At 39.2% G+C, this 22,031-nt stretch overlaps 2 protein-coding genes across 4 annotated transcripts in view; both read left to right on the top strand.

Moving 5' to 3' along the window:
- The window catches only part of plxnb2a.3 (plexin b2a, tandem duplicate 3), a 62,221-nt gene extending 61,153 nt beyond the window's left edge, over window positions 1-1,068 (top strand). For all 3 annotated transcript variants that reach the window (XM_082166694.1, XM_082166693.1, XM_082166691.1), the window contains one exon: window positions 517-1,068. The gene's annotated coding sequence lies outside the window, so the exon portion shown is untranslated. The remainder of the gene's footprint in view (window positions 1-516) is intronic.
- Window positions 1,069-11,913: 10,845 nt separating this feature from the next.
- The window catches only part of plxnb2a.1 (plexin b2a, tandem duplicate 1), a 101,776-nt gene continuing 91,658 nt past the window's right edge, over window positions 11,914-22,031 (top strand). Inside the window, exon 1 of the mRNA XM_082166669.1 lies at window positions 11,914-12,306. The gene's annotated coding sequence lies outside the window, so the exon portion shown is untranslated. The remainder of the gene's footprint in view (window positions 12,307-22,031) is intronic.

The raw sequence follows: 22,031 nt of genomic DNA, 5'->3' as shown, positions 1-22,031 counted from the left end.
GTCCAAGCGCTCCTCTCGTCCAGAAATAACAATGGTGGAACCTGTAAATTTATTTACGATCACGTCCTTCTTAGTGAGGCACCCTTGGCGGTCAAAAAGGGTTTAAATTCCTTTAACACCAACAGAGTGGTTAGTGTAGCTCATCACTCAGGTGGCATAATTAAGGGTAGAGTCCAGGCATCAATGAAAAAGAAGATTTACGAGGTTGAAGTGAGTTAGCTCGGGACACGGGACACAGCACTGCGGCATTGTAAAAACACTCAATAATAACCAAAACACTAGCGAAAGCGGTAGGTAGGTAGAGAGGACCTGGACTTTGGACCCGGAAAGAGTATTATCGGAGAGTGGCTACGTCACGACTTAACAACCAGATAGAATGAACTGGGCTAAGCTAAGTGCTAACAAAGTTTCGCCGCAAGACAGAGCGATTTAGTGCACGCACTGAGACGAGAGAGGTATGTATCAACTCGTCTTAGTTAAGGGAATAACATAGTTTAATATGAAAAAACGGTGGAGTATCCCTTTAAGACAAAGACTGGTTTCTTGGAAAGACCTATTACCAAACTTTTCCTGCTATTGGAAGATGCAGAAAATTAGATCTGAACCATAGAAGTGACTACTGAATAATTATGAGTATTCTTTTTTCTTGTATAGACTAGTTTGGCCCCTTTTACATTTAATGTAGGCCTATTGTAATTGATGCTTAAATGCTCAATTAGGGGCTGGGTGTAGGAGCCATACTTACCACCTTATTTCATTTTTATGAATTTGTTCATTTAAATATCAGTATGTTGTTATATTGTTAATTGTGTTTATTTCTCTGAGTGTGAGCCCTCTATAGGTGAGGGGGGAAATTATTTTTAAAAAGGATAGGCCACCCCTGACAGGAGTAGGGCGCTGGTGCAAGAGCATACAGTCTTTTGACCGTGCACATGGAGCTAGGGTGGCATGGTGCAACAAACCTGCCAGCGGCCTAAAAGTTGTTTGCTTTGTTTTATGTTACAATGCATCTTTATTTTTAATTTAATAAACTTCAGTTATTTGTTTGGAACATCAACACGCCTCTCTGGATCTATGTATTGTAGGCCTACTTTGCACATGTCAGAATCATAGCTTCAACATCTCCCACAGTGGACAAGAAGCAAGGATTAAAAATATGAAACTTTTTTTTACCACTACATATGGTGTAATGCTTACAGACAGAATGAGGAATGGCACTGACACCATTACGGCACCAGCATAAAGGATTTTGCCAAGGTTTTGAGTAAAGGCTCTTAGGGGAACCGATACAGATAATGAATTGGCCCAAGTAGGTCTGATAACGTGTCTAGGTCCCACAGCTTCTGATGACATGACGGATGTCATAAACAACCAGGGCGTTACAATTTAAGAACCGACTTCCTTGCAATTTGTGAGTTGGAATTGGAACTGAGTTGGCTACACCCCACAGGAAGTTGAATTGGAATGACAAGAACAGGATTTCTTATTACTGATGTAATACTAAGAAATTTACACATCACACAACTGTCACGGGAACACACGGGAAAACAGGTAGATCCAAATGCAGCATATTTATTATTAGGGCAATCCAATTCATAGTCATCCAGGCAGGGTTCAAAGTCCATTTTAGCAATCCAAACACAAGAAACAAAACAAGAAACAGGCTAGAACACAGACCAGAAGTGTAGTGACAAATAACAACGACTCCGTGACATGGACTGATACAGACAGGGTATTTATACACAGAACTAAACAATGTAATGGGAAACAGCTGCGTGCAATGATGAGTGATGAGAACAGACAAAGGATCGTGGGAAATGCAGTTCCAGAATGAATGGTGACAGTAAGGGAGAGAGACCTCTAGTGGACACCCGGGGAAACACAAACCAGACACTGTGACATAACCCCCCCTCTACGGAGCGGCTACCAGACGCTCCAAGACCCACAAAAAACAAACAAAACAAGAGTCCAGGAGGGAGGTGGAACGGTGGAGGATCAGGGGGAGGGATGGGGGGTCAGGTCCATGGAGGGGAACAGAAACAGGGGGTGGTGGCTTAGCCAGCGGCCAGGGCGAAGCAGACGACCCATCGGGCGGCCAGGGCGAAGCAGACAATCCATCGGGCGGCCAGGGCGGAGACGACCCTTCAGGTGGCCAGGACGGAGCAGACAGTCCATCGGGCGGCCACGGCGGAGACGAACCCTCGGGCGGCCACGGAACAGGTACCCGCTCAGGAACAAGCACCGACTCAGGAACAGGGACAGACACCGGCTCAGTAACAGACACAGACACCTGCTCAGGAACAGGAACAGACACTGACTCAGGCACAGACACTGGCTCAGACATCGGCTCAGGCACAGGAATAGACACTGGCTCAGGCACAGGAACAGACACCGGCTCAGCGGCAGCCATCTTGTCCGGAGGCACAGGTTCGACAGCAGCCATCTTGTCCGGAAACACTGGCTCGGCAGACGTGACCTGAACAGTCTCTGGATCGGCAGACGTGACCTGAACAGTCCATGGATCGGCAGACGTGACCTGAACAGTCCCTGGATCGGCAGACGTGACCTGAACAGTCCCTGGATCGGCAGACGTGACCTGAACAGTCCCTGGATCGGCAGAACCTCTGTGTCTCCTCCATGCATGCAATACTGCCAATGCATAAAAATGGAAGACAGCCCTCTTGGCCGTGGCAGGACTGATGGTGGGCAGCTCCGGGACGATCTCCGGGATGACAGCGGGCTGCACAGGGACGACCTCCGGGACGACAGCGGGCTGCACGGGGACGGCCTCCGGAACGACAGCGGGCTGCACGGGGACGACCTCCGGAACGACAGCGGGCTGCATGGGGACGACCTCCGGGACGACAGCGGGCTGCACGGGGACGGCCTCCGGAACGACAGCGGGCTGCACGGGCACGGCCTCCGGGACAACAGCGGGCTGCATGGGCACGACCTCCGGGACAACAGCGGGCTGCACGGGCACGGCCACCGGGACAACAGCGGGCTGCACGGGCACGGCCACCGGGATGGCCTCTGGTTCACTGGGGAGGCAGGAAGTCTTCCTCCTCCTCCGCCGTTTTTTATGGTGAGGTGCAGGCTCCGGGCTGGACAGGACCAGCGGCGAAGGGAGCTCTGGGCTGAGCATCACCGGCCCATGGTCGGAGAAAGACCGAAGTGGAGAGTGGTTCCGGGGCTCACATCTAGGACCTCCTCTCCTGCGGCCTCCACGAGTCCCCAAAAACTTGGCCAGACGGGTTCCCCTAAAACAGGGGTCACCAAACTTTTTTCTCTGGGGGCCACATTATCGTTCCTGACTGTGATGGGGGGGCCGGGTCAGCTATATAACATAGAATTGTATGACCCAGGGCAAAATGACCACCAGCAGGCCTCATTGTGTAGTAGAGATTACTAGCCTGGCACAGCCATCCCCACTACTATATCCACACTACTATATCAACACTTGATTCCTGGCACATATTTGTTTATCTTTACTAGTGATTTGCAAAAGTAGTAATCGAGTCTTCACACTTTGTTTTAATTAAAGTTATTCTTCACTTTAAAAATAAGCATTGGTCCACTGTTCTTTGAAAACTCTGCTCTCTCTATTAGGGGTGGAACGATACACAGAAGTCGCGGTTCGGTTCATACCTCGGTTCAGACATCACAGTTCGGTACGAGTTCGGTACAATGGAGGGAAAAGCAAAACAAAAATGCAGAAGGCTTGTGCATGTCTCAGGCTGTACCACCAAAGGAAAATAAATTACTTAAGCCTTGTATTTTTTAAAATAAGTTTTATTAATAAAGTAAAGGCATAGAACCAGTTTATTTGTAGTGCACTGACAATAGTTTTATATAATTAGTTTATTAATTAAATTAATAAAAAGACAAAAAGACCTTGAAATATGTTTGGTAATTGTACCTGAATTAATTGAAAATTAATTTGCTACATTTCAGATTAATATATTTGTTTTCTTTAAAATTTTAATTAACAGTAACTTAAATACTTTGCAGTTTGAATGATGTCCTGTAAAAACGAAATGACGGAGTATGTTTTTATGTTTCTACTGTTCAATCACATCTGCGCATCACTCACACACACACACACACAAAAATATAAGTAAACACTTTACGATCGCACCCACACCTCTCTCTCAACATATTCCAGCATTGCAATCTTTACATCGCAGCCTGCTTCAGAGCTAAGGCGGACCTACAGATTAGGTGTCCCTAAAGAACCCGCCTATCTAACAGTAGTTCCGCATTACATTAATTAATTTGTACGCAAGTTTTATTTATATAATAGGCCATGATGACTTTTGGGGATTGCCTCATAGGGCCGGTTCAGGTAGTGGTGGGCAGAGGGGCTGGGGGGCCAGTCAAAAGGGGGTGGCGGGCCTTAGTTTGGTGACCCATGCCCTAAAAGATTCTCTGTCATCGGTGGAAGGGTGCTCAGGGGAATTGACCGCCATGGCCTGCTCAGTCTGGCGGGCCCATAATGCAAAACTCTGAAAAATTTTCATACAGGGGGGAATCTCTTCAACCTGCGAATTCCCCCACTGCTGCCTCCTCTCCCTCTCGGCGGTTGGGGAAGATCCACGAAAGTCCATACTGCAGGATCTATTTGTTGACGGAGTCGTTCTGTCACGGGAACACACGGGAAAACAGGTAGATCCAAATGCAGCATATTTATTATTAGGGCAATCCAATTCCTAGTCATCCAGGCAGGGTTCAAAGTCCATTTTAGCAATCCAAACACAAGAAACAGGCTAGACCACAGACCAGAAATGTAGTGACAAATAACAACGACTCCGTGACATGGACTGAAACAGACAGGGTATTTATACACAGAACTAAACAATGTAATGGAAACCAGCTGCGTGCAATGATGAGTGATGAGAACAGACAAAGGATCGTGGGAAATGCAGTTCCAGAATGAATGGTGACAGTAAGGGAGAGAGACCTCTAGTGGACACCCGGGGAAACACAAACCAGACACTGTGACAACAACAGGTGCTCAGTTTAAGCTTAATGTTGTGTGGCTCTTTTTACTCTGGTGAAAGAACAAATAAATAGAAATGATATAACTTAAAATAAAAATAATTTATAATATTTAATTTAATATCTATTTATAATAAAATAATAATTTTTATTAAAAAAGACACACACCTATTATCTTACAATCCTTCTTAAAAAATGTTATGGATAATGGTGACACCCAGAGCCTGGGACAAGGTGCTGTGACTGGGGACAGAGTGGTGCATTTGAGGCTGAAGGATTCCGGAGGCCAGGGGGTCAAACACAACTTTGAGGAAGTTTCTGTTTCCCATAACTAAGCTGAGAATCGGCGGTTTCCACACGTATGCATGTGGTGTGCGTCATCAAATGACACATTAAGCATAGAGACAATTAAGTTATTCCTATTTTTTCCCCTTGAAACTGTGATTATTTCACTATAATTAGCCTATCTAAAAAAGTATGTAGCCTATCGCAATGTTCAATTTGTGATGTTTGTGTTGTAAGAGTAGTAGTATGTCTTCTATTACAAATGTACTGTATTTAAATGTATTTTAATGCTAGTTGACCATCTTGGACCATGCATCAATTGACCAGCTTGGACCTACTAATAACTTGCTTGAAGCAGCTACAGTAATTACCAGCTTGGAATGAACTAAAGAGCAGCATGGATCGGCTAATGACCTGATTAAACCAGCTAATGACCAGCTTGAACCAGCTAATGACCAGCTTGGACAAGCTGAGGACCAGCTTGGACCAGCTAATTACCAGCGTGACAATAGCTAATAAAGCTTTAACCAACTAATAATAACTAGCTTGAACTAGCTAATGATGAGTTTCAACCAGCTAGAAAATTCTGGGACATTGGGAGACCTTTATGAGTGGGACATCCACAGGAATTTAAGCTTCTCTTTTATGTCTTAACTAAATAAATGGAAAATGATTATGTTTTTCCTTGAGTTGCTTGTGAAATCAAATGAAGAAAGTGAGGGTTTATTTCAGCTCTAATATAAACGCTTGAGCTGACTCAGTGTTGTCACTTGCAGTGTGCTGGGTTCTTTGAGGTGGTTAGAAAAGGACAGGAAGTATTTTACACGTCCCAAGCATCATGCGTAATTTATCAACTCAATAATCAACATAAATACAGAGAGACAGATGAAGGGGGAAGCTGAAAAAATGACAAGTGAAAGAGTGGGAACATGAAACTGCACACGTACCTCCATTAAATAAACAGTCTCTCTCCCTCGCTCTATGTGTAAACTGTCACGGTATAATCGTTAAGGTACTTTCACATAAACAGCCCTATACAATAAACAGACCCAGACTGCAATGTTAGTTTAAACTATGATTAAACACTTGCACTTGCAAACATAGACCCTACTTTCCTTTATTGTGTGTGTTAGCATGGGTGCTAAATGCTAGCATTTTTTGGTCTTCTGAGACAGAATTGTGGAAAAGCGAATGGATAGTCTATAGAAATAGAAGGTAAGTGAAAGCAGTTTCGAAAATAACAATTTGTTTGTTTGTTTGTGTCTAGATGCCAGATGCTGGACCACTCAGGTGCACCTATGCTAACCTAAGTTACCCTAATTGTAGGCAGTTCAAGTGCTTCATGTAATTCATGGGATTTTGGAACTAATTTATTGTTTTTAAGATTTCTTACAGAATGACATTAATGATTATAGACTAGATCTCTGTTTCTTAGGCATTCATGACAAATTTAAAATGACAATATACTGTCACCTAGTGGTTTGCCACTCAAAGTACACTTTGTTGCAAACAACACTTTTAAAGCAATAATCAAGTAAAAATATATAAAAATAATAAAAACTATAGTTACATAAGTATAGTTATAAGTAATTATAATGATTAAAATCTATGCAATCGGTTATAATAATTTAAGTTGTAGATTTAGTAATTTTAGTACCTCAACTTAAACTTATTTATTTCATTTAGTTGTCAAGGAACAAGTTTAAGTTTATGTTTTTCATCTAATAATATATATATATATATTATTTTTTCCCCTTTTAAGGCTTCAATTTGATTGAATGACTTTAAATGATTTTGTTTCTAGTTTTTTAACAATAACAACACTAATCCCAAACCCTTCTCTGCTTACTCAGCTGTGTTCATGGACTCCAGCGCTTAGAGTGATGGATACACCAAGGTTGCTGTTAATTAGCAGTGAGACAAAAAAGTGAGTTTCAAAAAGTGCAATCATTTCCTCACAAAAAAAACAATGTTCTTGTTAGCTGGTTATTCAGTGTTCCACTGCCAAAGTAATTTGTAATCCTGGGGACAGCAGCACAACCCCATTATGATTTTTTTTATATTTATTTTCAACTTCTGAAGGTTATCTGGAAGAGCATTGCCCCAATTACAATTTCAGAACTTCCTATTGAATTGTTCTGCTCTGTGAAGCCTATTATTTGAAACCAACCAGCCATAAACCACAGAAATGAATGAATCTGATGTAATCACATACTGATGCAATAGATTATAGAATCAAGTTTGAATCATTATACAAACAAAGAGATTCCTGTTATGTGTGTGTGTGTGTGTGTGTGTGTGTGTGTGTGTGTGTGTGTGTGTGTGTGTGTGTGTGTGTGTGTGTGTGTGTGTGTGTGTGTGTGTGTCTCTGTGTGTGTGTGTGTGTGTGTGTGTGTGTGTGTGTGTGTGTGTGTGTGTGTGTGTGTGTGTGTGTGTGTGTGTGTGGCCTCCGGTGTGTGTGTAAGCAACACTCCAGGCAATTAATCAATCAAAGCATATTTTTTTGAAAGCCAAGAATGGATCTGACTCCTGAAAGAGCTGCAAAGGAATTATTTAAATAATTGTCTTTTGATGATTTGTATTGTTTGCACTGGGAATAATCTGGGAATCTGATCAACAACACTGGACACTCTGGCACAGTGTCTTCCTTCAAAGAGCTGCTCTCAGTCTTCATTAGTGGCTTCATTAGTGTTCTCACATCTCTGAGCACTCGTAATCAGGTTGATGATGAGAACTGGGTATTTCACGGCTCAAGTTGCCAACTGAAAGAATTATCGATTTGAGTAGTTTTTATTTTTTGTAAAAAAAAAATGTATCGATTGTGTTGTCTTTATTTTTAGTCAAATATAAAATATTTGCATGTAAAAGCTAAATTTGTCCAAAATTTTACATTTTGTTTTAGTTTTTACTTTAGTTATATATATATATATATATATATATATATATATATATATATATATATATATATATATATATATATATATATATATATATATATATATATATATATATATACACACACACACACACACACACACACAAATATAGTATGTAGGCCTAAGTGTGTGTGTTAAGCCTATACTTGTGTGCTCAATGCTCATATTTTAAATGAACACTTGTATTATTTTTTATCAAATCTATAATTATATGCTAACTAAAATATGATACGCTACAATAATTTTTAAAAAGGACTTCTTTTTTTGTACTTCTGAAGTGTACAAACTTTAAACACTTGAGAAGCAAGTGTGTATTATCTAGGCAATTGTATATTGGTAATACTGTATGTTCTTTTTATTCATAAATAAATATATTAAATATATATAAATATAATAAACAATATTTTTTCTTAATAAATCCGTAGTATTTTATATTATACATAATATATTATACATATTATACATCTATTAATATGATCGAATCAGAGTTAAATATGATAAATATTTAAAATATATATTTTATTTATATATTTGTATGCATATATTTTTGTATGCAAATTTGCACAAAACATTTTCCATTGATCTTGTTCCCAACAGAGGCCTCGTCATTTGGCTGAACACAGGGGTGCAGAATTCTGGGTGATGGTCCCAGGACTTGTGGGATTGATGGTGAGAGCACCAGATGGCTCATTAGTGGCACTGCACCAACCTGGCACCGTAGGGAATACCGGATTCACCAAGCTAAACCAACATCTCCAGACGCTATAAAAGGAGTTTATGCAATTTAGGCCTAAACACAGACACACAAACACGCATATCATACATGCATGGACCACTCACTCATTTACACACACACTCGACAATGTCACTCATACGAAAGCACACACATTTTTGATTAGAGCGAGGTAGGCCTATATGCAATAACTCATATTGACAGCCGCCTGAGCAACTTGGCTCGGTGCAACAGGAAAGCAAATCTAATCATTGTACGGTCTAAAAATAACTCCTTTCTCGCTCTCGCTCACTTTTGTTCATGTTTATCTCCCCCTCCCTCTACACGGCTCCTTCTGTTTGCTGTCTCACAGCATATTGTCTTTCTCTGCCAACTGACAGCGTAACTGTTTCTGCTCATCTGTCTTTGCCGCCGTTCTGGATGTGCCAAGTGCAGCAGCACACGGGCGAGTAACGTCTGTTTTTTGTTTCACGAACACGGTGAGAGTGTTATTGTCGTTAAATGGCACTTTCGGGTGTGGCAGTCTCGTGGAGGGGGTTATATACAGCTCAAAAGTCCCCGTGAGATTTTTATTGACTATTTGAGCTGATAATAACAAACTTAAACAGTAGAGGGCGCCACAAGAATATGATCAGGGGTTTTCAAGGTATTATTAAAGACGGTATTCGAAACCATTTCATTCTTTCCCATGATATTTATTTCTCTCTCTCACTGTCTAGATGTCAAACTGAACTTATTAAGAGTCAATACAAGAGTCAAAATATCTTAAAATGACTTGAATTTTCACTGGAATCCGATGAAACTTCATGTGAGCCAATCGATATCTGTCATAGAGCCACTCAAAACATGACCAGTGAAGTAAAAAATGACCTGTTCTGTCTGCTACTGTCTTGTTTTTGATTTGTCAGATGATTCAGTCATCTATTTCTTATCATTTGCTGAAAGAGGTGTGACATTCTGAGCAACGGGGCTGTTTGAGAGAAAATAGAACAATGGTTGTAGATGACAGCCAGCTTTGTGTGTTCCACGCTCGGGCACAATGCCATCTCATTCTACCTGACAGCTATCATTATTCTCCTTTTTTTTCTCTGATTTTCTGTCTCGTCCCTTCGCTGCTCCTGTTATATTTCTTGTGTTTTGATCATCTTCAAATTTTCGCTGCATTTTACACTCTATAATATTAGAGAAAAAGGCATAGGAGGGTTGAGAGAGAGAGAGAGAGAGAGAGAGAGAGAGAGAGAGAGAGAGTGAGAGAGAGAGAGAGAGAAATAATAAATGGGGAAAAAAGCAAAGCATCTCTGTCCCTACAGGCCTTGGGGCAAAGACCGCACTCTTTTCCTTCAGACAGACTAATTTCCATAGTCATGAATTATTCAAATCATTCAGCCTTGACACTCGGGTCCAACTACAACATACACACACTTTTGCTGCAATAACACACGGGGGTCCAAAACAATATTTTTAAAGAGACACTGCATTAATGATGTTTCTTATGTTACCCAGAGCGTCCTCTGAAGGCAAAGCTTTTCTTACTTCAAAGACCTCGGCTACCTGTGGATGACAGAAGAATTTGGTGGGTTTATGAAGGTCAATCGGTTAAATAACTCAAAGCCTGCCAAATTAAAGCATCAGGAAGGTTCAAAAGTCAAGAAGTTTTCTGAGTTGATCGTTTAATGCAAATCGTTTAAATTTTTAATGTTATTATTAAAATTATGATTTTTATAATTAATATTTACAACACTGGCACCATTTTGTTTATTATTATTATTATTTTCTCTTTTTGTCACTGTTTTTGTGTATTCATGCTTTGGCAATATCACATGCAAAATAATCATGTCAATAAAATACCTTGAATTTGAAAATTTCATAATTATAGGCTACTTTTAATAAAAAAAAGTTACATTTATTGATTTTTAATCTATTTATTTAATCTATTTAATGTACTATTTTATTAAAATTATTGACCCCTATTTAAAAAAAAATTTTTGGGGGGATGTATTGATTTTTTTGGGGGGGAAACATTGCTTGTCAAACTGCATTATTCTCTATTCTCCTGCTCATATTATAGCTGAATATTAATCTTCAAAACAGCACCAAAAACATTGGACTAATGAAAGAGGTGAGCTTAAATATGTTGTCGCAACACAATTTTCTGGGTCCATCCTTAATATCTGTCCTTTGATTATGATTTACAATTGGTTTGGCCTTAATCTCAGTCTCAGCATGAGCCAGATTACCGCAAATCTCAGATTTAGTGTAGGTGGGAGAGGAAAGGATCATTCTTTGATTCCAGCTCAGGCTTCACAGAGGGCCTGTGGGGGACCTCAAGGATGTTTGAAGTAAGGTTGGAGCAAAGAACTATTTCTGATTCCTATACTTCCACTTTGGAAAAGGCGTTTTTCAAGCACTTTTGTAGACTGACACAGGCGGAATGGATCTACGATCTGATAAGGGAAGAGAGACTTCAAACAGTCTGGGACCTAAACATTTGGAAGAATGTCTCATCACCATCAGATCCTTACCGAAATACAGACTGTGATTATAGCCACAGTTATTAAAGTATTAAAAGAGACAATCACAACAACCATTTAAGTTGTCTGTTGTATATTGCAATTTCTTAATGTATTAACTTTACTGAGACTAATATTTCTGATACCATGCATATTTTGTTTTATTTTGTGACAGTTTTTTTTTTAGTAAATTAATCATTTAGCAACATTGCATGCCATAGGCTAAAGTTGAAATTAATCTCAGTTATCTGTTATATTTTATTATTATTTAGGCCTACAATTTATTTGAATTTATCTTATTTTATTATGTCATTGTACTGAAACGTTGGCAATATTACATGCAAAAGTATGCCATTGACAACTTGAAATTGATAAAGAGTAGATAGAGACCAATAGAGAGAGAGAGAGAGAGAGCGCTCGGGTGGGTGAGAGAGCGCGCGAGTGCTCCCTCTGGTCAGTTGGGCAGGTTCAGATGAGTCCTGTATGTCCTCATCCATCAGCTGTGGGGACTTTTGCTCTACCGATTTCCCTTCAAAACTCACACAGGTATCAGTGAACATTCAGACTTCACGCGCACCTGGCGGTTGATCTGAAGCCCAGCCTACAGGGCGTGGAAGAATTGTTTTCGACACTGGATTCCCAACATCGCCCATAGTTCTTCGGATTTCCCTAACAAAGTGTACTGCCTCCCCGGCTTTTTTTCCAAAGGAATACTGTCTTTTTTTCTACTAGCTTCAGTGATCTATTTGGGAGACGAATAATGTAAATATTTCCTAGCTATCGGTCTCTGGCAGTTTACGAACAGAAATCTTGATCTGCCTTCGCGAGTTGTTTCTCCAGAAAGGTGAGTGTTGAACTTTCAGTTTGTTTCAACTGTATGGTTTACATTTTTCAGTCGCGCGTGTTTGTAAACGTTTAAAACAACGCCTGTTCGCTTTATTTCCTTGAGTCTCGCGCGTTACTTACGGCTATTATCGTTACGTTTGGGAACATTTTGTTAATTAAATCAGATGATTTAAGTGGATTCACAGTTACCGCTTTTGAAGCTTTGTAACACTTACAACTGAAACATCGTGTCTAATTGACATGCAACTTTGTAGCGTATTGTTTCAGTTTTACGTTGATTGTTTAAATATGTAAATAAGCGATAAGCACGCTCTGGCGTTGCGAGAATGTGGAAAGATATGCGTCGTCGATTAGCTTATGCTCCTTACAAAAAGTACCGTGGTACTGATAGCTAGGCTGTTCTTTACCATAGTGTTTACGTGTATTCCAGGGTACTTCCAAGAATTCTATGATACTGTGTCCAAAACACCATAGCAGTACCATGGTATCCAGAAAAAAAAACATGATAGGCTACTATGCTTATGCTTACATGTCAAAAAAACATAGAAGTACCATGATACTTTTGTTAAGTGCTACAATTTGGCTTCTATTCACTCGTTTTTTTTGGTTGTTTTTTTGCCTTCAAATCTTTGAGGTGTTAAAGAAACAAGATTTTCGGGATTTACACAAATTTGCATGTTGTTGATCGTCTAACACAAACTGCTCTCCTTTACTCATCCTGTTGGCTTTTTGTAGCCGGATGTTTGTTCGTGTAACACTGTGCTGATGCTTGACATATGTTTTCTTAATAGTGCATCTGGCCCACTCCCACCTAAGATGCTCTTTAGTAATGTGAAACAAGGTTTAATGATGGGATATTTAGTTCTACATGTTGTGTTTGATTGGCCGTGAACCATTTGTCACAGCCCGAAGAAAGCACAGCTATCTCTGTTCCTGTCGTCATCATCTGAAGAGTTTCACTTACCTTCATTTCATTTTCTCCTGGCTTGTTTATTCTCCCAATTACACCCAGCTCTCATATTATACAAGCTGTTGTGATAAAATCAACTGTAATGAGGTAATCAAATTTCCCTTTGCTCTGTAATTGGATGGCTGCGTTGCTGTTTGTATTGCAGTGAAGTTCATTGCTGACAATATTACACAACTGATCACTTTGAATGTTTATTTATGAGTTAAAGGCATATTATGGTAAAGCGTTGCTCATCTGCTGAACCTTTTACTTGAATGTTCAAGTCCAAGTGTGGTTGTGGTGTACAGGTGTACAACTTGAAAAGCTCACCTGGATGGTTATTCCAGATTGACATTCAATCTCAATCTCAATCTTTGACATTGACAGTAGACGACATCTAATACTAATACACAATATTTCTGGGAAATATCTGCATTCTGTGTGCTTAATACTTATAAAAACCCATCCTAACCACAATCCCAACTACCTCTTATTAAAGAGCAGTAGTGTTTTTGATTTCATTCATTTCAGTGGGATTGCATGAATGTGATAACTGTTATTAGTGGAATATTAGCTCCATTAAAGGGGGGTTATTAACAATTAACATTCACATGCCATTAGACTTTTGTTCATCTTCAAAACATAAAAGAATATATTTGTCATAATATCTGAGAGATTTCTGTTTCTCCATTGAAAGTCTAATCACCCAAAACTCTGACGGTTCAAAACATTCATCAGACGACTTGGATTAAACCGCTTGATTCATGTGTATTTCTTTTGCGATCTCTTTATGAACGTTTTGAAGTGTCAGAATTTTGGGTGAATAGACTTGCAATCGGCTTGTTAAGTCTGACATCACGCTTCACTGTTTCAGATGCCAAAAGCAAACTACTGAAAAATCATAATCCTAACCTTTATCTCTATACTGAAATCCCAGATGGCCAGACAGTGATTTATCTTTTATAAATCGTTAAAATATTGCTGTCCATGAGACCAGAGACTCTAGCGTGCACTGTGAATTTATAAAAGCTTAGCTTTAATGTGCACTATGAATAAATATTGCTCATGGCTGTTGAGATGGTATTCTCACTTGAGTGGAGGCTTGGACCTGGAAACGGTATTCTGTTTCCTGGAATACAGTATTCACGACTTAACTAGTGGATGGAGGGACAAAAATCTCAGAGATTTCATAAAAAAAAATTTCATTTGTGTTCTGAAGATGAACAAAGTCTTATGGGTTTTGAACAACATGAAGGTGAATAAATAATAACAGATTTAAATAATATGTGGAAATATTCATAAACTTGAAACCCAATTTGCTCTAATTATTATATAAATAAGTTGTTACTTATTGAAGTCATTTAAATATACATAAACGGGCACAAAACTTTATTTGGATTCTTCTGTATGAGAAGGATCCTGAAGCTTGAGTGATTCAGAGCAGGAAGTCATTCGGCCCCCTCAAGGTCAAAGATCAATGGTCAAAAACAGAGAGCGTGGAGAGAGAGAGAGAGAGCGCTCTTTTTACCCCTCTTTCTTCCTCCATTCTTTTTCTCTTATGAGCAATGACTGTGTTTATTTGTGTTTCTTGTCGAGGAACAAGCACCCAGTACACAGTGGCCTCATTCATGCACTTCCTGAGGACTTTGTGTGTTTGTATTTGTTCATGTTGGCCATAAAACATGGAGCTCGCTTCTGTGAGTCTTGATTAAAGAATCATGATAATCATGTGAAACCCTCATCTTCCTGTTTTGAGTCACTGACTTGTCTCTAAAGGTCGTTTTGACTGTGATATCAGTGTTGATTGTTATGAGAGTGATAGTGCTGAATAATTGTCATTAAAGATAGGCGAAGCTGCTGACAGTGTGTACAGTATGTTGCTTTGTTTGTACTTCTTCGCAGGGCCTCCTGGATAAGCCCATCTGTGATCTGGATGTTCTCACTTCCTGAGCAACCCACTCATTTATGAGTTAATCATAAAGGCTTTTTTCTCTGGTGTTCTGTATTATGATCGTCAAGAACACATTTGGTGCTGGAATAGTAAAAGTAGAACTGTTTTTGTATGGTTAGGTACGTTTAATGTTGCTTATAATTATGTAACTCCAATTTATTAATTTTCTCTTTGCGCTGTGGACATGAGTTTTGCATAATATAAAATAAGTTTAGACATTATGCTGAAATGGATCTCAGAACAGGGACCTAAAAATAAATATTTGTCATTTTATTCACCCTCATGTTGTTTTCAAACCTGTATGACTTACTTCCATGGAACTTTAGAAAAAATTTGAAGGAAGTAGCCTAGTTGTTGCTCAAAAGCACTATTAATGTATCATAAAAGTGGTCCATATGACTTTTGTGATTTTTATTTTAAATCTTCTGAAGCCGAGTCATTTTGAGTCAGTGTGTTGATCTTGAGAATCAGTTCAGTCTGATTCAACAAGTCATCAGACTGGTTTATGAACTGGATCAACTAATACATTGAAAAGATTTGACTCAAAAGAATGATTCATTCATAAACTCTGATGTCAAGGTATTGTATGGCTTCAAAAGACTTGGAATATATTGCACAAATCATACAAACTGCTCTTATGGTGCTTTAATGTTCTTTTTGGTGTTTAAAAACCCTAGTCCTCATTTACTTTCTTATATTAAACAAACTGAATTGGTCAGTTTGTTCTTTCAAAAAAAGACAATTTTCATTTTTGGGCGAACTATCCCTTTAAATTTTGAAATCCCTTAATCCCTAGTGGGCTGTTAACTGCTGTGATAGGATCATTAGCTCAGTTGAACTTGAGAAATGGATCAGTTTGATACATGAACGTATCATTTAAGAACTGTCCGGATCAACCAATTCATTAAATAGATTTGACTCAGAAGAGCGATTCATTCATAAACTCTCATGAAGGCTGATGTCAAGGCTTAAGAATACATAGTATATGTTATATTCTAACCATTTTTTTGATACTTTTATGGTGACTCCAGGGTGTTTCGGTCAGAATATTCTATAAAATTCAGCTTTTGTGTTGTACAGAATAAAAAAAGTAAAGAGCAAAAGGAGGTGAGTTAATAATTAAAGTTTTTATTTGGAATTGAATTGATTCTTTATCGATTTTCATGGACCTTTGTCTTTGGCCCATGTACATATATTATTTCAACATATAAAAACATAATATGTACGTAACCCTAAGTTAATAAAAGTTTGGTGGTGAACTATGCCTTTAAGGTCAGCTAAACTTTGTAGGCCTGTATGACCCTGAAAATCTTTCTCCAGGTTGCCCTTCTCTGTCAGCTTTTGCAATTGAAGAAAACATCTTGTCAATTTGAGAAAATCACTTTAGTTCTGAGTCCTCATTTTCTGTGACGCTAATGGATTTCTATGGCCACTAATTTAGGCCTATGTCACACTAATGGATCTGCACTGGTAGATTGTGCGGAGAATAATGAAAAAGCTGCACAAAGGCTGATGCCTATCGAGAAGCCGCCACTTTGCCACAATGCCTGATACAACCTCGTTCCCCCCTCCAATCAGCTTTATTTAATACAGAATGTGGCTTTCGGCATCATATTTAATTATTGGGAATGAGGTGGAGAGGAAGTGTTAGATAAAGACATGCCAGGGCATGTCCTGAGCACAGGTCTTCTGGGGCTGATGCAGGCAGATTCGTTTGCTGACATCACCCTTCTTGTGCATTATCAGGGGACAAAGGTTATGTTTATTTCAGACTTCCGCCTGGACTGCCTGCATGGTGCATTAATGTTTGTGATGAGAGATATCGTTTTGTTGGATCATTGTTTTTTTGTGTGCCTATGCTTCTACTAAACTTTGTTTATATTCAGTCCCATACTTCAACAGTCATTGATTTGTGTATGGATAACCTCATAGGCGCTGTTCCCTACTGAGAAGGCATCGGCCTGCTTTCTTGAGTTATATGATATAAGAGCTGTTTTGCTGGGAGTTAGTGCTCAGTCAATATGTTTTTTTTCAACAGCTGATACCTTGAGAGAAGGTAGCTGGTATAATGCTAATGCTAATATACAGTAGCAATTGTAACTAGAAATGTAAGTGCAAAATCGATTATTTGCAGACATTCATGATTTTATTTAATTATTGGTCTTGGTCTTTTGGATATATGTCAGCTGATATTGCCATCATAGTAAATGCTTAAAAAACAATTTAATAAGAATTAACATTAAATATAATAGATTTGTGATGCCTAAATTAACATTTGCCATTTAAAATGATTGAGTTTGGTTTTTAGTGTTTTATTTATTTATATTTATTTAGACTGTATAGTATAGAATTTGTATTTTGGTAATTTATTGGTTAATGAAAAATGTCTGTAAATGTTAAATTATGGTGCATCCCTAGCTGCAATTTTTACACTAGTATTTACTTTTATTATTTATTATTAATATTAATTGACAAGGATGTTGGCAGGTTGACTAACTCATTTTTAGTGTTTTGTGTTTTATTTATTTTGACAATAGAATATAGAATTGTAATCGCTTAATTGCAGGGAATTGTTGGGTATCTCAAAATGTTTGAAAATATATTATCGTCTTGTTGAAATTTTACACTTTGCTCAATTTATTTTTATTATTAATTGACAAAGCTTTTATAGATAGACTGACTAATTCTTAGTGTTTTTGAATTTTATTGGTCCTTTATCGGTTATCGAAAAAATATTATCAGTTGTGCTCCTATCCTAGCTTAAATTCAAAACTATTTACTCTGTAAATAGATACATTTTTATTTAAATAAATTATTTATTCACTCTGTGAATAAATAAAAAGCTTGTATTAGAAAAATAGCAGATTTTTTAAATTGATGCATTTTGGCTGAAAAACTGGCATGGCAGATAAATCAATTTACAGCGCTGGTGAAAGAATGAAATAAAAGGTAATTCAAGGTCACTATAGCTGATGTCTTAAAGGAACTTCAGTTGGTTTACAGAAATCAGGACGTTGTCTCATTCAACTTCATCCTAAAGTGAATTTTTAGACTAGAAAGAGTCCTGAATAGAAAAACTCATGATGTTTGGACTTTGTGTAAAGGTCAGTGTCATCAACACTTCTTCTGTTTTGTTTGTGTAAGTTTCTGACAAACTGGATCTGTATAGGCCTCCGTCCTCGTACCATGACTCAATGAATAGGTATGTCAGCTCTGCGTTTTTTGACCGTACTTGTCATGTCCGTGGGTGTGACTTTAGCGTGTGTGTGAGGGTGAGCATTGTCTCTAAATATAGTTGATCGAATTAATTAGTAACTCTGTATCAGCTTCTTGCAGAGAGTGATTGAGTGATTTGTCACAGTAATGTCTCTGGTGCATTTCGGGGTTCACTCGAGACAGGCCTCTCAGCTTTTAAACGGTTTGTTTAGAAACCTGTCACCAACCACAGATCCATTAGCTGCCCTTGTGGGGTGTTTTGGCAGGTGTGTACATTATCTGTCAGGCTGGGAAAAATGTGTGTGTGTGTGGCCAAACACGTGGGTGTTGTCAAAGAGTGTGTGAGGTGAGATCACACTTCTTCTCCTGCATGTAAGTGACAGCTGTAAGTCTCCTGGGGGACACACACATGATGCCACATCCCCCAATCTCCTACTGTGTCTCACAACACATATGGAGCCTCCCACAAACCCGCAACCTGTCGCCCTGTCTGGCTGTCTCTTTTTCCGTAGCTAGTGTCTGACAAAAGCTCATAATGAACTCAAGTGGTCATTAAGATGATTGATTGCTTCATTCATTCATCTATTCACCACCATTATTATGCTAGAAATGGTATTTAGCATCATGACATGATGAACCTGTACCTCAAAAGGCCATTTTTAATGTAATCACGGTCGCCATTTGGGTGTATTGTTTGTTCGGGAATAAAATGACCGGCATCTTTTATTCTGAATTCAGTTTGCAAGCACTCTGGGGTCAGGTTACGCTTCCATGAACGCTAAATCTCTTTCAACCAGAAACATGAGGACTTTGACCCGGGTTTTACAACGTTACACAATCCTAACAAAAGTCCATTGACTGAGCAGTTATTGAACAAGGTGCTTGTCCTTACAGACACGCTCTGTGTTCTGACTGTTTAAGGAGGCTTCCAAGATTGAAACTATTGCTGTTTTGAAGACCCTCCAGCTGAGTTCTCCCTTCCAGCTTGCTTTTTATTCAGGGTCCTGAAAAAACAAAAACAAGAACACGGTCTACTCCCTGCTTGCCAGGAGACAGAGAGAGCGAGAGAGGTGGCAACATCTATTCATCTCTGCCCTAATGTCAGTCAAGTGCTTCTCATTTGCAGAACTTCAAAGCAGACGCTGCTTTTCTGCATTTAGCTCCATCTAATTTGGATGATGAATGCACTTGCGTAACGGTACGACTTGATGAACCGCGCAGGAGCTCAACAGGAGCCGCAGCCGTGCAAAAATGGCATGCACGGTTTATATAAACCCATCCCATTGAGTCATGTTAGGTCTAAATCTTGAATACACAAAAACACTTGGAACCGTCCCATGGTCTTCAGCCCTGGCCAAAAACGAGGCCCATGTGAAATGACATATGGCTGAATCATGCGGTCTTTGTATAAAAGGCTGGCTTTTCCAGTTTTATAAAATAATTTTTTAACATTGTCAGATGAATTTGTGCTATTTCATGTGTTAAAGCTTCAGAAAGGTCACAGAGTTGATATTGTACGGTTTAATTTGACAATTGCAAGCCTTGTAGGTAGTGAACCTACAAGTGGTTCTTAGAGAATATAATGATGACATTTCTACAAATATACCCTTTATCAGATGCTAATTATACAAATCTTCCTATCTATCTTCATAATTTTTTTTCCCATGAAATTAGTGGTGTAGTTGTTACGGTTTCTCAAACGAGCGACCCCATGACCTCTTTTGAATACATTTATTTGTCTACCTATTGCTGTATTTTGTGCCTTTTTTTTTTTTTTTAGGTAAATTTTTTTTTTCGTGGAAAAGCTGCTTAAAAGACTTGCTAGTTGGCCTTTTGTGTGTGTGATATGTAGCGGTGAATTGCTCCTCGATAACATTGACACAGCGGGAATTAATTCCTCCATGGGCATCAGCGGTGGTGCCGTTAATCCTCAAACAGTCCAATTTCCTCACACTGAGCTTTAATTTTAATTATCATCTTTAAAATACTGCTAATATTTTGTCCTGCTGCGCTGTGCCAGTAGCCCTGAGCTCTAGGATATTTCCTCTTCCCTTTTTTCCCGGGATCAGTAATATTAATTACGGAGACAGCCTGCTTCTGGGGCTTAGGGCATGATGATATGTGTGTGTATTGAGAAGATTTCATAAGTTTGCATTCTTTGTCCTGTTGACAATGAGAGACGCTAAGAACCACAAGCATGTTGCGGGCATGGAATGTGATTAGTTTGTTTAAATGTGTTCTTACATGTGTTTATCCTTGGGAATGTGGAGGAAGGAGGGCACTTGAATAACAACTGGAGTCGAAATTCATTTAAACATCGACTGTCAGATCGTGATGTATTGAGGAGGTGGAGTCACAGCAGGCTTGATTTTCATGGTCACAGATTATGCTATCACTGTATGCTGACAGAAGGGAAACTCCCACCTAGATTCCCGACTGGAATGCCTCACTTCTGGAAGTTTAGGAAAGGAAATTACACAGTAATACCCATCCCATCAGTCGCTGTTTAGCAGTGAGTCATAGGCATAGTCATCTGCCTGATTGGGATTTTACAGGGTGCAGTCTTTAAGAATGACAGCTAGTGTTCGAAATGGGTATTGCAGTCCAAGTAAAAAATATCGGAGATCGTTGTTTCCCCCGCCCCCTCCTCCTCAGACTCGACCCTCACGCAACAGGAACGAGCGCAATTGACAATGTAAGCCGAGGAGACTTACATACTTATGTAAGTTGATGAGTTGATATATCCGTGTTTTAATATGCTCTCGTTCATAGAGATTTTTAGATGGATACCGAGGCTTTTTGCTTGCTGCAATACGCTGTGATCCCTGCCAACTGGCATCCCGGGGTGTCAAAATACTATTTGAGGAACTGTCAGTGGGAGATATCACACAGACCAAAACAAAAACAGTGATTCCAACACGGAACGCACATTTCAAAGTAAAATAACTGGCTGTAGAAGTGTTTTTCAGAGAAACGAGTACGTGAACTCAACATGTTTCCTAAATATCTGCAAACAATATTATAGTATTTTTATGATTTAGTAGAGTGAAAATGTTAGATACAGCACCTTTAATGATAAGCATGGCTTCTTTAAGACCAACTAGTCGTTGAAAAAGCTGTCAACTAGCCAATATTGAAAATATGTTGTATTACATAACCCTTACTTTGAAGCTTCAATGATTTTCTATAAACTTTGTCGATTTCTAAAGGGAGAGAGACAGAGTGCTGCTAACTTGGTAAGTGAACGACCTGTTAACTGATTGACCTTTACTTGCCTCCAGTTGCATTTAATGGGCAGTAAATCACCTTGTTCTTTCTGCAGCGTGACCTAGCACCGGTTATGGACTTCCCAGAGTGTGTGATAAGTATGTGCTGCAGTGTTCATTTTGACAGATCAATGCAGCACGCGCACACAGAGCGGGTATGCACAGGTCAGAGATGATAATGCATGAGACAAAGTTATATACAATATAGCGATGGTAGTGTTGAGTGGTTTCGTACTGGCCAAGTCTTGATGGCTCTGTTCTCTCTGCACACAAATCCGGTTTGCTTTTCATACCCGATCTTTCGATGACTCAGTGCCCAGTAATTTTGCACGTGATGAAAT

Source organism: Leuciscus leuciscus (genome assembly GCF_965113295.1).
Source record: "Leuciscus leuciscus genome assembly, chromosome: 4".
Lineage (NCBI taxonomy): Eukaryota > Metazoa > Chordata > Actinopteri > Cypriniformes > Leuciscidae > Leuciscus > Leuciscus leuciscus.
This window is presented reverse-complemented; position numbering and strand designations above follow the sequence as displayed.